Below are 14592 nucleotides of genomic sequence, written 5' to 3'. Positions count from 1 at the left end.
GAGCTTTGTAGGTGCAGGGCAGGTTTTTATATCCAGTTATAGATAAGAAGCATGCAATGAATGGTCTCTCACCCACATCCAACAGAATTCGTCTATCCCCGCTGCCACGGCTTTTGTGGGAGGCGGGAGCAGAGAATCCAGTGTCAGGCAAAAAGTCAGAAGCCTGCCGACGTAAAAATTGTCTGCGATTCTCCCAATGGTGGGTTGAATATTCTGCTGAGTAGTTGTGCGAATGCCTTACCATTCATTACCATCTCATGAATGCTTATTAAATTAGCTTCTCGCCGGAATCATGTGCCACCTTCCAATCACGGCAGCGGGAAATCACTTTGGTCTGAATCTCGTTTGAAAAAGGGTGGCGCGAATATGTCCAACCTCACTTTGCTCGAGACTTCGAGGTGAGCGCAACACAAATAGCCTATCTTCCGTAGCGCCGCGCTGGTCTCGTTGTGACATCGCTGGAACACCACACTGCTGGGCTGTAGTGTTGGTCTGCTGCTGGTGCTTGCCTCTGTAGTCACAAGGACACCACTGTTCTGCCGTATTCAGACAGGGCTCAACTTTCAGACACTGACCAGCATTGGTGGGGGTTTAGGGCTGGTCAGCTCCCTGAGGGTGCCAACCTTGTCTAGAAGGACAGCACTGTACAGCGGTACTTACACAGGGCCAAGCATTCAGAAACCAGCATATCAACTGGGGAAGGGGGTGGGCAGGGCAGGGCAATGGGAAAAGAAGGCTATGCAAGGGGTTGGGGGAGGAAGGGAGCACCTTGGAAGGCAGAGAGGCAAGAGGGCTTTGCAAGGTAGTGGAGGAGGAGGGGGAACGATGAGAGGCAGAGGGCAGACTGAGAGGTAGGAAGCTGGAGCCTGACAAGGGTAACTGAAAGGCTAACAAACAAGGGAGCGAAAGGGATACCACATGTATGAATGGGAGGAAATGCACACAGACTCTTGAAAGGGAAAGCTGGGGGTTATTAGTATGTCGCAAGAGGGATGAGTTGTGCACAAACTCATTAGGGAGGTGGTTTGGGAAGGGAGACAGTGTAGTCTTCAGTCATCAGGTTACCAGCCACGCTGACCTCCTTTGTGATGGCCTTCCAGGCAGCAGAGGTAAGGCTGGTGTGCTTTCTGGAGCCACCCCTGGGATACAGACATCCCTGTGTACCCACTGATCAAGGCTTCAAGGGCCTAGCGGGTGAAGCGGGGTGCAGCTGCCTTCTTTTGGTTCGCAGACATCACTAATGGTCTCCTGGAAACAGGTGGGCTGGAGAGAATGACATGTATGTGTTCGAGTTGTGTTTAAATATGGCGCTCAGACCTTCAACCCTGCCAGCTAACTGCAGGTGGGCAAATCAGCTACAGACCTGCCAAGTGATTCAGAGAATTACTCGCCTGTGCATAACTAATGAACTTCCAAGCATGGAATTGTGCATGAGTTCCCACCCTTTTGAGCAGCAGGATATGCACCATGAAACCTGCCCGCCATGGCACTTAGACTCAAAAATTGAAAATTCCGCCCTTGCTATCGGTTTATTTTAAAGGTACATTTATAATATGTAAGGCCATATATTCTGGTAGCCCTTTTTACCCCAAATTGCCCATTGGAATCAGCTGTGTATCCCATTTTCTGACTCAATTCAGAGAATTGCAAAATGAGTATTTCTTTACCTATATGATGATAGTCATTAGACTCAGGGCATTTTACTAAAGTAACTTGACAGCAATTCAAAAAGAGGAGGATTGTTATAGGAAATAAGAAAAAAATTGTGATTTAATCCAAATTTGAAGCACAAATGCTGGGGTTATTTCTACACTCAAAACAAACATGGTACTAAACCTAAGGAGGGCACTAAAACACATTTATCCATTTCAAAAAATATATTTTCCATACAACCTCTCTGTCTGCATGTCACTTGTATTCCTGACGATGAACTGCAGCTTTAAAGAAATGTTTTGAAAGTTTGTTAGTCTCTGATTAAATCATCTTCCTTCCTGCTTTTCGTAACTAATTACTGTTAGACAGTTTAAGCAGTGACAGGTTGATACAAAGATTTCCAGTATTGCGAACATGTTTCTGGTCATGAGGAATTCAATTAAAGTTGGACTTGTGCAATAAAGCTCATTCAATACAGGAACAATTGTAATCTAATCTTTCTTCTGCTCCTCTCTATCCTTTATCTTCTAGCAATGACGACTCATGCTGACATACTGATTTCCTTGGCTAAAGAAGCCATTGTCAAGAACCTCAGATGAAAAAGGCATCCCATAAACTAAAAGTGGTACTTTTTAGCTTCAAAGATTTGATTTTATTAGTTATTAAAATGAATATAAAAATAGTCTGAGATCTCTGCAAACTAAAAATTGTAAAAAACAGGTCATTTGGGTTATGAAATGTAACCAGTCTGATGTCACATCTGTCTTGCCGTAGTCATGTCACTCTGTATTGAGGCAAAGTCACTGTAGGCTGTCATTTTTATTCAACTTATAAAGCCTCTCACAGAGACAGACACTGAAGAAGACTGCTGTCCTTATACATAAAACACAGACCTTCATATTACACAACATGATGAGGAAATCATCGAAACGTTGGGGCTGTGACCCTACAATTACTTGAAAAGGAAGCAAAGGTAACCAGGAAATACATGTGAAAATAACTCACCGTCAGGCTGAAATGTGGGCCACAAGCCACAGAAACAGTCACTCATCATGATTTTCCCTGGGACTGCCAATTAATGGCTGAAGGGTGGGTTTGTCACTTAATGTAGGACACTGGCTCTAGAAGCTGCAGGGTCAATCAGCGGTCTTCCTGCTTGAAATGAGCAGCAGTCTGCAGTGGAGGGTAAGTAAGGGAGAGGATGCCCCAAAATGGAGGTGCTCTTTCTCTAACATTTTTCAACTTAAACTAAAAAATTGATTTTGTAGCCAGGCCACCATTGTTGGGGATGGTGGGAAACCCCTCGAAACAGCAGCCCACAGATGCTACAGCACCCAGGCTGGCAGGGAGGGCCTCAAAGCCTGCCTAGTGGGCTGCCCCACCATTCCTCACACCCCCCACCCAAGTCTATCACTGGGAGGCCATCTCCAGGCACCTAAGTTGGCCCTCGCTGCCTGCGGGAACCTGGAGGCCAACTGGAAAATCTCACAGCCTCCTTTGATTGACCCTTAACAAGCATGTTGGCTACCCACCAGTGCTGGTGAGTAGCCTTGCTGGCAACCGTGCTCCCTCATCCCGCCTCTGCGAAAATGGCTCAGGGGAGAAGGATAGAGCTGGGGAACCAGCATTCCAGTCAGCAGCACTATTTTTAGCACCTTCCACCGGTGGGGCCTCAAAATCAAGTCCCAAGTACAAGTTGCAAATACAGAGGGTACCATTCTTTTAACCTGAGATCAGTATCCTCCGGTTCTTGACATTTCCACCAGTGGAAGGTTTCTCTCAATTTACTCTGTCCAGACCCCTCATGATTTTGAACACCTCTATCAAATTCCCCCTCAACCTTCTCTTTTTTATGGTGAACAACCCCAGTCTATCCATGTCACGTCTATCTGCCAATCCATGTCACTGAAGTCTCTTATCCCTAGAACCATCCTCTTAAGTTTTTTCTGCACCTTCTGCAAAGCCTTCACACCCTTCCTAAAGAATAGGGCACAATGCTCCAGTTGAGACTGAACCAGTGTCCCATAATAGTTCACCATAATTTCCTTGCTTTTGTTCTTTGTGCCTCTATTTATAAAGCCCAGGATCCCATATGCCTTATTAACCTCATTTAAAGAAAGAGGCGACTCTCTCTCCACAACCTTCCGTTGGTGGTCATTTTTCATCTGTGCACCTGCAGATAAAATGTCTACAGGCAACTTGACCAAGACAAGGAAGTACGGTAGCACAGCTAAACCTGATCATATTCACCCTCAACACCAGCACAAGGTACTGGATACCAATCAGGAGCAGGAACACTGGTTAATCTTTCTGGCCCTTCTACCCTAAACATAGATACTAAAAGCAAGATGAGCAAACTGAACACTGACTGGGATTTAAATGAATGACCTTCTAGCCTGTACAGTTCATTAATGCATCAGGTGGTGAATTAACCTTCTAAGTCATTAGGTGAGATGTTCATTTTTTACATAACAAAAACAGAATTACCTGGAAAAACTCAGCAGGTCTGGCAGCATCGGTGGAGAAGAAAAAAGTTGACATTTCGAGTCCTCATGACCCTTCAACAGAACTGAGTGAAATTAGGAGAGGGGTGAAAAATAAGCTGGTTTAAGGTGGGGGTGTGTGGGGAGAGAGAAGTGGTGGTGGTGTGGTTGTAGGGACAAGCAAGCAGTGGTAGGAGCAGATAATCAAAAGATGTCACAGACAAAAGAACAAAGAGGTGTTGAAGGTGGTGATATTATCTAAACGAATATGCTAATTAAGAATGGATGGCAGGACACACAAGGTACAGCTCTAGTGAGGGTGGGGTGGAATAAGACTAACCGGGCATAAAAGGTATAGACTTAAAATAATGGAAATAGGTGGGAAAAGAAAAATCTATATAAATTATTGGAAAAAACAAAAGGGAGGGGGAAGAAACGGAAAGGGGATGGGGATGGAGGAGGGAGTTCAAGATCTAAAGTTGTTGAATTCAGTCCGGAAGGCTGTAAAGTGCCTAGTCGGAAGATGAGGTGCTGTTCCTCCAGTTTGCGTTGGGCTTCACCGGAACAATGCAGCAAGCCAAGGACAGACATGTGGGCAAGAGAGCAGAGTGACAGGGAGGTTTGAGTCTTTCTTGCGGACAGACCACAGGTGTTCTGCAAAGCAGTCGCCCAGTTTACGTTTGGTCTCTCCAATGTAGAGGAGACCGCATTGGGAGCAACGAATGCAGTAGACTAAGTTGGGGGAAATGCAAGTGAAAGGCTGCTTCACTTGAAAGGAGCCCTTGGACGGTGAGGAGTGAGGAAGTGAAGGGGTAGGTGTTGCATCTTTTGCGTTTGCATGGGGAGTTGCCGTAGGTGGGGGTTGAGGAGTAGGGGGTGATGGAGGAGTGGACCAGGGTGTCCCGGAGGGAACAATCCCTACGGAATGCCGCGGTGGAGGGGGGGGGGGGGGTGTGTGTGAAGGGAAGATGTGTTTGGTGGTGGCATCATGCTGGAGTTGACGGAAATGGCGGAGGATGATCCTTTGAATGCGGAGGCTGGTGGGGTGATAAGTGAGAACAAGGGGGACCCTATCATGTTTCTGGGAGGGAGGAGAAGGCATGAGGGCGGATGCGCGGGAGATGGGCAGGGCACGGTTGAGGGCCCTGTCAACCACCGTGGGTGGAAACCCTCAGTTAAGGAAGAAGGAGGACATGTCAGAGGAACTGTTTTTGAATGTAGCATCATCAGAACAGATGCGACAGAGGCGAAGGAACTGAAAGAATGGGATGGAGTCCTTATAGGAAGCGGGGTGTGAGGAGCTGTAGTCGAGGTAGCTGTGGGAGTCGGTAGGCTTGTAATGGATATTGGTGGACAGTTTATCACCAGAAATTGAGACAGAGAGGTCACGGAAGGGAAGGGAAGTGTCAGAGATGGACCATATGAAAATTATGGAGGGGTGGAGATTGGAAGCAAAATTAATAAATCTTTCCAGGTCCCGACGAGAGCATGAAGCAGCACCGAAGTAATCATCGATTTACCGGAGAAAGAGTTGTGGGAGGGGGCCGGAGTAGGACTGGAACTAGGAATGTTCCACGTACTCCATAAAGAGACAGGCATAGCTGGGGCCCATGCGGGTACCCATAGCCACACCTTTTATTTGGAGTAAGTGAGAGGAGTTAAAGGAGAATTTGTTCAGTGTGAGAACAAGTTCGGCCAGACGGAGGAGAGTAGTGGTGGATGGGGATTGTTCAGGCCTCTGTTCGAGCAAGAAGCTAAGGGCCCTCAGACCATCCTGGTGGGGGATGGAACTGTAGAGGGATTGGACGTCCATGGTGAAGAGGAGGCGGTTGGGGCCAGGTAACTGGAAATTGTTGATGTGACGTAAGGTGTCAGAGGAATCACGGATGTAGGTGGGAAGGGACTGGACAAGGGGAGAGAGAAGGGAGTCAAGATAATGAGAAATGAGTTCCGTGGGGCAGGGACAGGCTGACATGATCGGTCTGCCGGGACAGTCCTGTTTGTGGATTTTGGGTAGGCGGTAGAAGCGGGCTGTCCGAGGTTGGGCGACTATCAGGTTGGAATCTGTGGGAGGAAGATCTCCAGAGGAGATGAGGTCAGTGACAGTCCTGGAAACAATGGCTTGATGTTCAGTGGTGGGGTCATGGTCCAGGGAGAGGTAGGAGGAAGTGTCTGCGAGTTGACACACAGCCTCCGTGAGGTAGAGGTCAGTGCGCCAGACAACAACAGCACCACCCTTGTCAGCGGGTTTGATGACAATGTTGGGGTTGAACCTGAGAGAACGGAGTGCAGTAAGTTCAGAGAGAGACAGATTAGAATGGGTGAGAGGAGCAGAGAAATTGAGACGTCAACTTTTTTCTTCTCTGCCGATGCTGCCAGACCTGCTGAGTTTTTCCAGGTAATTCTGTTTTTGTTTTGGATTTCCAGCATCCGCAGTTTTTTGTTTTTAATTTTTTACATAGTTTCTTTTCCTTAGGGAAGAAACAGAGATAAGAAAAACAATTTGTCCTACAAAATGAACCCATTGCTTAAAAAAAGTTGTGTATTTTGTAATCTTGGAAGTGTCCGTGTGAAGCCACTCGATAAGGAATTGGAGGAGTGATCCCCAAATGACGCTTTGTTCATTGAATGACACTGAAAAGATACATACCATAAAAGATGGAAATATTCTCTTAAACCATGTACTTGTGCAATATCGGCTGTTTCCCAGTATGCTGCAGAAATTCACAATACCAGTAACAAGATAAACTTCCTGAATCAACTTCTGCCAAAAGTGGCTGCAACAAAGCCTGTTATTACAACAGCTATCTTGTCAGTAGCTAATCCACGATTAAACTTCATATATTGAAGAAACATACTGCAGAATAAGACCTTGTGAAAAGTGTGTGTTTCAAAAATACAACCATCTATTGATTAAAATAGATTTTCATGAAGTGCCTGACTACAACAATTCGATTTGGATCTCTGTGCGCTTTGCACAAACTTGTCCAACACACGGTCCGAGGCCAAGACATCTATTAGAATAACAGAATACCTGCTCCCCAAAAGAAATATTGTGAAATTGAAAGTTCAGGCTCTCTGATCTTTGCGATCAATTTCACAATGTTTACTGACATTAGTAAGTGGTTTCAAGTGTTCATGTTTTGTGGTTTTTGAAACTTCAAAGGACATGGGTGATCAACACTTTTATTAGCTTGCCATCCAGACTTTTTTCCCAATGGAGAAAGCGATCAATGGATTACATTTTTCCAGAGCTTTTGTTTTCAACATCCCACTTTACATTGTGGTGTTCATTAGTTTTAGAAAGTGTACTATTGATCAATAGGTGTGCCAGAGCCTAGCATAGGGGGTATGAGGGGACAAACAGGGTGGGTGGAAGGGCTGAACCTGACATATAGGGCCTGGGGGGGCCTAAGAGGGTGGGTGCAAAGACAGAGGTCTGCATAGGGGGCATAGAGGGTGGGCAGAAAGGCAGAGCTTGGCATAGGGGGCATGAGGGGACCTTATGATCTTACCTTTTTAAAGGTCCCCTCATGTACCGTGGGTTCACGGCTCCTTTAAGGAGCCATGAACCATGACTCTCTAAACACCTGGCCAGACTGCATGAAAATTGTGGAGCAGGAGGGCATGCCTATCTCCGCAATGGACCCGGCCAGGTCGGAAGTAATGGATGCGGGCTTCTGACAGTAAGCAGCCCTCATCCTTTAAAGGCACTCCCAAAAATCGCAGACTGGGAATGAGGTCAGGAATCCCGGAATCAGGACCCACCCGCCATGTTTAAAGGGCTTCTCAGTTAACCTGACTCAGTAAAAATCCTGGCCCACATTTCAGAAACTGGTCAAGAAAATCGGCAGCAGCAACGGCAACAAACGCATTTATAATAGCACCACTGATATAGCAAAACATCCCAATGAGCTTCATAGGAGCATTATAAGCCACATAACGTGATATCAAGACAGATGACCAAAAGTTTGGTCAAAGAGGTAGTTTTTAAGGAGTGTCTTAAAGGTGGAAAGAATGATAGAGGGGCAAAAATGTTTAAGGAAGTGAATTCAACAGTTTAGAGCCTTGGCAACTAAAGGTACAGCTGCCAATGATGGTGCAATTCAAATCAGGGATGCTCAAGAGGCCAGCTAGAATTAATGGAACGAGGCAGGAGAGAGTCTTGAGACATTACTTAACTGGGAGAGCCAATGTAGGTCGGCAAGTAAAAGGGTGATGGGTGAATGGGACTAACTGAGTTAGGACATAGGTAGCAGAGTTTTGGATAAACTCAAGTTTACGGAATGTGGCCAGGAGTGAATTGGAATACTTTAGTCTAGAGGGGTTTGTGGCAAATGAGCTGAGGAAGGAGCAAAACAGGATGGATTTTTGTCTAAAATTGGGAATTATAATGGTGGTAACTATAGAAATGTCCCAGGGATTTTCTAATATGACGACTAAATGAAACTGCAACCCACAGTACTCATGTAACAAACTGTTCAAATATTTACTCCAAACTTATTGCATAGCTATACAATGGCACTTGTATCTAATTAAATTATCTGATTTACTTTAAATAATATGAACATATTTATATAAAAGCAAATCAAACAAGCACCAGGTTTATTCTCAGAAGACAGAAAATATTATATTGATTATAAATAAGTGTATATATAACTCTCAAAGCACATGCAACTGCTATATTTCTTATTTACAAATCTGTCCTCCTTGATGTTAGGTGCCTGGAAGTAAAGGATGAGCTGTTCTTAAATTGTTGCTTCCTTGGTAGGATAAATCCTACACTAGAACACCAAGATCTGATAGTATCAGTAACGTGAAATGTATGCATATTAATGGTAACATGGAGTTAAATTACATATATGGGCTCCAAAAGCTACTTAATGCAACCCATAAAAATAAAAAGTTTTGATAGCTATCTTCCACAAAAGCCACTATTCACTGGTCCCCGGTGACCACTGACCATATCAAGCAAGGATATCATAATGACAGTGATTTCATAGAGCAGCTTCAGTTTTTTTTAAATCAATATCACTAACAGGAGAAGGTGGTTCAACATTTCTTCCCATTTATTAGAAAACAAACAAGAGTTGTTAGTTCAGGTAGGTAAGCAATGAAAAAAGCAGAGCTTAAATAAACATATGGTATTGTATGCATATACCATTTTAAAATTGTTTTTTGTCTGTAATGCAGCAAGAGATCAATTAATATTAAGAAAACTGCTTATACCTCATTCCAGCCCAAATCTTTAACATTCTCCACTTTATTGCTTGTCTCCCACTCCGCATCAGAAGCCAAACCATAATTAATGATGCCCTTGAACTGTGAAACTCTCCCTAAAACACTCTGCCTTGTAGCCCCTCACCCTTCTTTCCCAAATCTTTTAAAAACATAGGCCTGGAAATTGCTGAATACATACCTCGAAACAACAGCATTTATATGGCATAATCTGCTGCAAAAGATTGAGGAAAGTCAGGCATTAAGTGCCATATGAATTTCCTTGATCTTTTGCATTGATTCTGTGGAGAAAATAATATAACCCTCTGCCACTCATTAGAATAGCTCCATCCCCAAGTAATAATGCAGCAGGAACCAAAGTCATATTTTTGTTCCTCCTTGGCAATTTTTAAAGCAATTTAAAAGAAATCTAATTGAGTCAGGCTCAAAGGTGTATGTTATGTATTTGTGGCTGTATCTTTAGGCATTGGAATAATTTGCATCAAAAATGGAAAAACTTCCACAATTGCATTTTCTGAAACATGCGCATAAAAACTGGTTCTTTGGTTTCAAACTTTGAATTCCATGCATAAAAAAGGAATTTAGTATACATCCTGCGTTTTCACTGGCCCAATTCCTTACCCTGAATTCTGCTTGTCTTATGCAGTTTTTACATTCCAACACATGCTAAAACTCTCAACAAATTTCGTTGCAACTTGTCAGAAAGACTGGCATACAACAGCACAAATCAGTTGGGCCGAATGTACGGTTTCTGCCACTGTGTAAATTTCAGCGTAATTCAGGCAGGAAATTCACGACCCTAAAGTTATTTTACACATGAGGAGATCAACCCTTAACCCGCTCCGCTTCCTTTTCCTCCTCCTCTTCATGCACAATGAGAAAAACACCGTTTCCCTTCGAGTGGAAACTAAAAAAAGTCGAGCAGAGAAATGAACAAATTCGGATTTCGCCATATTTGGGCATGGGACATCATCTATGTCGCTCCTTAAAGGCAGAAGGTCGGGGGCGGGGAGCCTTTATACTGGCTTATTATGTACCAGAGGTTAGGGTCACTACCCCTACCCCGCAGCCCCTCCTCACAATCTGTATTTGCTTTTTAAAAAAGTGGGTTTTATTTTGAAGTCGGCGGGGGTGGAGTGAATTTAAAGGGTTGAATCTGAAGGAGGAGGCGCTAGGAGGTATCGCATGGACCAGCGGTTGTTCCTGGCAACGCTGAAAGTGAGCTGAAGTTTCAGGGCCGGCCCGGCTGATGCAACAGGCACCAACCAGCCAGGAGCCGCGCCTCCCTCCTCACTCAACAACACTGACAACCCCTCAAGATTCAGGGCTTTTTTTTCCTTTCCTTCCCCCCACCCATATGTTCGTGCACAGTACTTATTTATTTACTGACATATCTATTTAAAATGTAAATCCTGGAAGACAATCCCGCGCAGGCGTATGAATTTATTTCAGCTCCCGCTGCCTACTTTTAATTAAATGTGCGTTTTAATTTAATCCCCTCCTTCCCCCCCGCCGCGATCCAAGTCATTTTAAATACAAACCGAACACCCAAGTGCTCGAAGCCATAAATAAACCACAATGTCGAAACCCGTCAAAAAAGGAGCATTTAGGCGCCAAACGCATGGTGACCCCCCCCTCCCCAAAGTGTAGGTTTATGCAGATCTTTATATATATATATATATATATATAAAAAATCCGATCGTGTGTTGCTGTCACATAACGAATCTCTTAAGGTTTTAATCGGCGTCCCGGTTTAAATATTTGACTACAATAAGCCTATTCATGAGTAGCCGACACACAGCTCAAACCGCCATCCATTCATTCCAGCCTATGTCTCTGGTTAATCTCACTTCATCGGCCGCATCGTCGAGATAAAAGGGGAATAATGAGCATTTCGGCGGCAGGTTAAAAACTCACTGTTTGCTTTCTTAGGATGAAGTAGCCAGGGACAATCTCCAGAGTACAGCCGAATCCGACCTGCCCCAAGTCTCTCTCTCAAAATACTGAGCCTCCTCCTCCTGCCGATCATACCGCGTCATGGCTAAGGATATTCGTCATTGAACATTACAGCGGGCCAGGGGGAACTCATATCCAGTGGGCTGTCTACACATCTCACACTGAAAGAGGAAAGAAATACTTGCATCATATAGCGCCTCTCACGACCACCGGACCCCCCTCAAAGCTCTTTACAACCAAATGTTGTAATGTCGGAAAGGCAGAAGCCAAATTGCGTGCAGAAGGCTCCCAGAAACAACAATAACGAACAGATATGTTCGTTAAAATGTTTTCATGATATTGATTGAGGGATAAACGTTGGTCAGGACACCAAGGAAAAAAAAAACCCTGAATCTTGAGGGGTTGTCAGTGTTGTTGGAGTGAGGAGGGAGGCGCGGCTCCTGGCTGGTTGGTGCCTGTTGCATCAGCCGGGCCGGCCCTGGAACTTCAGATATAAAAACAAAAAAACTGCGGATGCTGGAAATCCAAAACAAAAACAGAATTACCTGGAAAAACTCAGCAGGTCTGGCAGCATCGGAGGAGAAGAAAAGAGTTGACGTTTCGAGTCCTCATGACCCTTATGAGGACTCGAAACGTCAACTCTTTTCTTCTCCGCCGATGCTGCCAGACCTGCTGAGTTTTTCCTGGAACTTCAGCTCACTTTCAGCGTTGCCAGGAACAACCGCTGGTCCATGCGATGCCTCCTAGCGCCTCCTCCCTCAGATTCAACCTTTAAATTCACTCCACCCCCGCCGAAACTCTCCAAACTCTCCCCATGCCCCATTCATGCCATCTCATACCCCCACCCACCCCCATGTCTCCTCATATAGGGTAGTTGGTGGCATAGTGGTATTGTCACTGGACTAGTATTCTAGAGATAAAAACTGTCGCTTGCCATTTCAACACTCCACCCTGCTCTCTTGCCCACATGTCTGTCCTTGGCTTGCTGCATTGTTCCAGTGAAGCCCAACGCAAACTGGAGGAACAACACCTCATCTTCCGACTAGGCACTTTACAGCCTTCCGAATATTGAATTCAACAACTTTAGGTCTTGAGCTTCCTCCCCCATCCCCACCCCCTTTCTGTTTCCCCCTTCCTTTTGTTTTTTTCCAATAAATTATATAGATTTTTCTTTTCCCACCTATTTCCATTATTTTTAAATATTTTTAAATCTTTTATGCTCTCCCCACCCCCACTAGAGCTATACCTTGAGTGCCCTACCATCCATTCTTAATTAGCACATTCGTTTAGATAATATCACCAACTTTAATACCTATGTGTTCTTTTGTTCTATTTTGGTGACATCTTTTGATGATCTGCTTCTATCACTGCTTGTTTGTCCCTACAACCACACCAACCCCCTCCACTTCTCTCTCTCTCTCTCTCCGCCACCCCCCCCCCCACACACACACACACACACACACACCAGTTTATATTTCAACTCTTTCTTGGACTCGAACTCAAGTTCTGTCGAAGGGCCATGAGGACTCGAAACGGCAACTCTTTTCTTCTCCGCCGATGCTGCCAGACCTGCTGAGTTTTTCCCAGGTAATTCTGTTTTTGTTTAGTATTCTAGGGATATGGGTTCAAATCCCACAACAGCTGGTGAAATTTGAATCAATAAAAAATCTGTAATTAAAAGTCTGCTGATAACTTGCCTGCTCTTGTTTGAAATTCTGCCATGGGATCTTTACATCCATCAGGCAACCAGGTTAATATCTCATCCTTAACACATGGGCCTGAATTTTCATCCTCAAGGCGGCTGGTGGGTGGGGGGGCGTCAGGAAAATTTCTGCTGCAGCTCCACCCAAGATCATCACCCCACTCCCCACCACTGGGGAAAAAGAGCCTGCAAAGGAGGGATCATCAATGGTGGGAGCCGGAAGCAGGCTGGAGTTGGACCAGCTGACCAAGGAAGAAGTGTGGAGGCAGCCGCAGGTGTTGGCAGGTGAGATATTTAAAAGGCCTGTCTCGATGCTGTGGAACTTTGCCCCAGTGAAAAAAAAACACAAAGATCCTCCAGCCCTCACCCTCATGCCCCTTCACACTCCAAACACTCCCCATGCCCCATTCATGCCATCTCATACCCCCACCCATCCCCATGTCTCCTCATATAGGGGAGGTGGTGGCATAGGGGTATTGTCACTGGACTAGTATTTTAGGGATATGGGTTCAAATCCCACAACAGATGGTGAAATTTGAATCAATAAAAAATCTGTAATTAAAAGTCTGATGATGACCATTGCTGATTGTCATAAAAAACCATCTGGTTCACTAATGCCCTTTAGGGAAGGTAATCTGCCGTCCTTACCTCATCTGGCCTAAATGTGACTCCAGACACACAGCAATGTGGTTGATGCTGAATAAGGGCAATTAGGGATGGGTAATTAATGCTAGCCTAGCCAGTGACGCCCACATCCCACATGAATAAAAGAAATGCCAGCCTCTATCCTTCCACCCATGACCTCAGGCCCCATATGCCAATCTATGGCATTTCCATGCCCACTGTACACTTTCTAGTATCAATGTATAGTGAGATGTGTTTAAAAAAAGCTTTGAAAAAATAGTAATCCTTGAAATACTGTCAGGACTGCAAGATAATAAAAGTGTCAATCATCTAGTCCCTTTGAAGTTTCAAAAACAACAGACCCTTGTAACCACTTAAGTTAAATCAACATTGTGAAATTGACTGCAGAGATCAGAGAGCCTGAGCTGTCAATCAAACAACGTTTTCTCTGAGGTGCAGGTGTTCTAGTATTAGAATAGCTGTCTGGGCTCTCTTCATCATTGGTTCTAAAAAGTGTTGGAGGTGGTCACTAGAAGGATGCTAAAGAAGTCGGGCCTTGAGATGATGAAGGCATGGACTGGGGTTTTAGTTGCAGAGAGGCTAAGATAGTGCACTAGTGGAGACTTTTGTGTAAGTGTAATAAAGCAGTTTAGGTAATGATGCAGAAGTGTGGGGGGAAGCTTAGTTTCGGGTTGCACCAGTTCTGTAATGTGAGAGTGAGTTTGTAACAATCCAATCTCTCTCTCCCTCAGCATTTCTTTGAAGATGAAGATTTTAGGAATGTTTGTGCTCAATGATTGCAAGCCTGCTGGTGGCTAGTCAAGCCTAACCATAACCGGCAGATTCTTCCATAGCGGGTGCAAGTGAAGGTGCAGTAATTGCTGGGGGAAATTTGATCTTTCCTTCTCCTCCTCTTCTCTTCTATGCTGTTTTTTT

General features: G+C 44.8%; 1 protein-coding gene across 1 annotated transcript in view; it reads right to left on the bottom strand.

The window, feature by feature from the left end:
* LOC121282546 (cationic amino acid transporter 3-like) overlaps nucleotides 1-11514 on the bottom strand; it is a 32951-nt gene extending 21437 nt beyond the window's left edge. Inside the window, exon 1 of the mRNA XM_041196282.1 lies at nucleotides 11292-11514. The gene's annotated coding sequence lies outside the window, so the exon portion shown is untranslated. The remainder of the gene's footprint in view (nucleotides 1-11291) is intronic.
* Between the last annotated feature and the right edge of the window lie 3078 nt (nucleotides 11515-14592).

The sequence above is a fragment of the Carcharodon carcharias genome, chromosome 9, assembly GCF_017639515.1.
Source record: "Carcharodon carcharias isolate sCarCar2 chromosome 9, sCarCar2.pri, whole genome shotgun sequence".
In the NCBI taxonomy this organism is placed as follows: domain Eukaryota; kingdom Metazoa; phylum Chordata; class Chondrichthyes; order Lamniformes; family Lamnidae; genus Carcharodon; species Carcharodon carcharias.
Note: the sequence above shows the minus strand (reverse complement) of the source record. Positions and strands in the feature narration are given on the sequence as shown.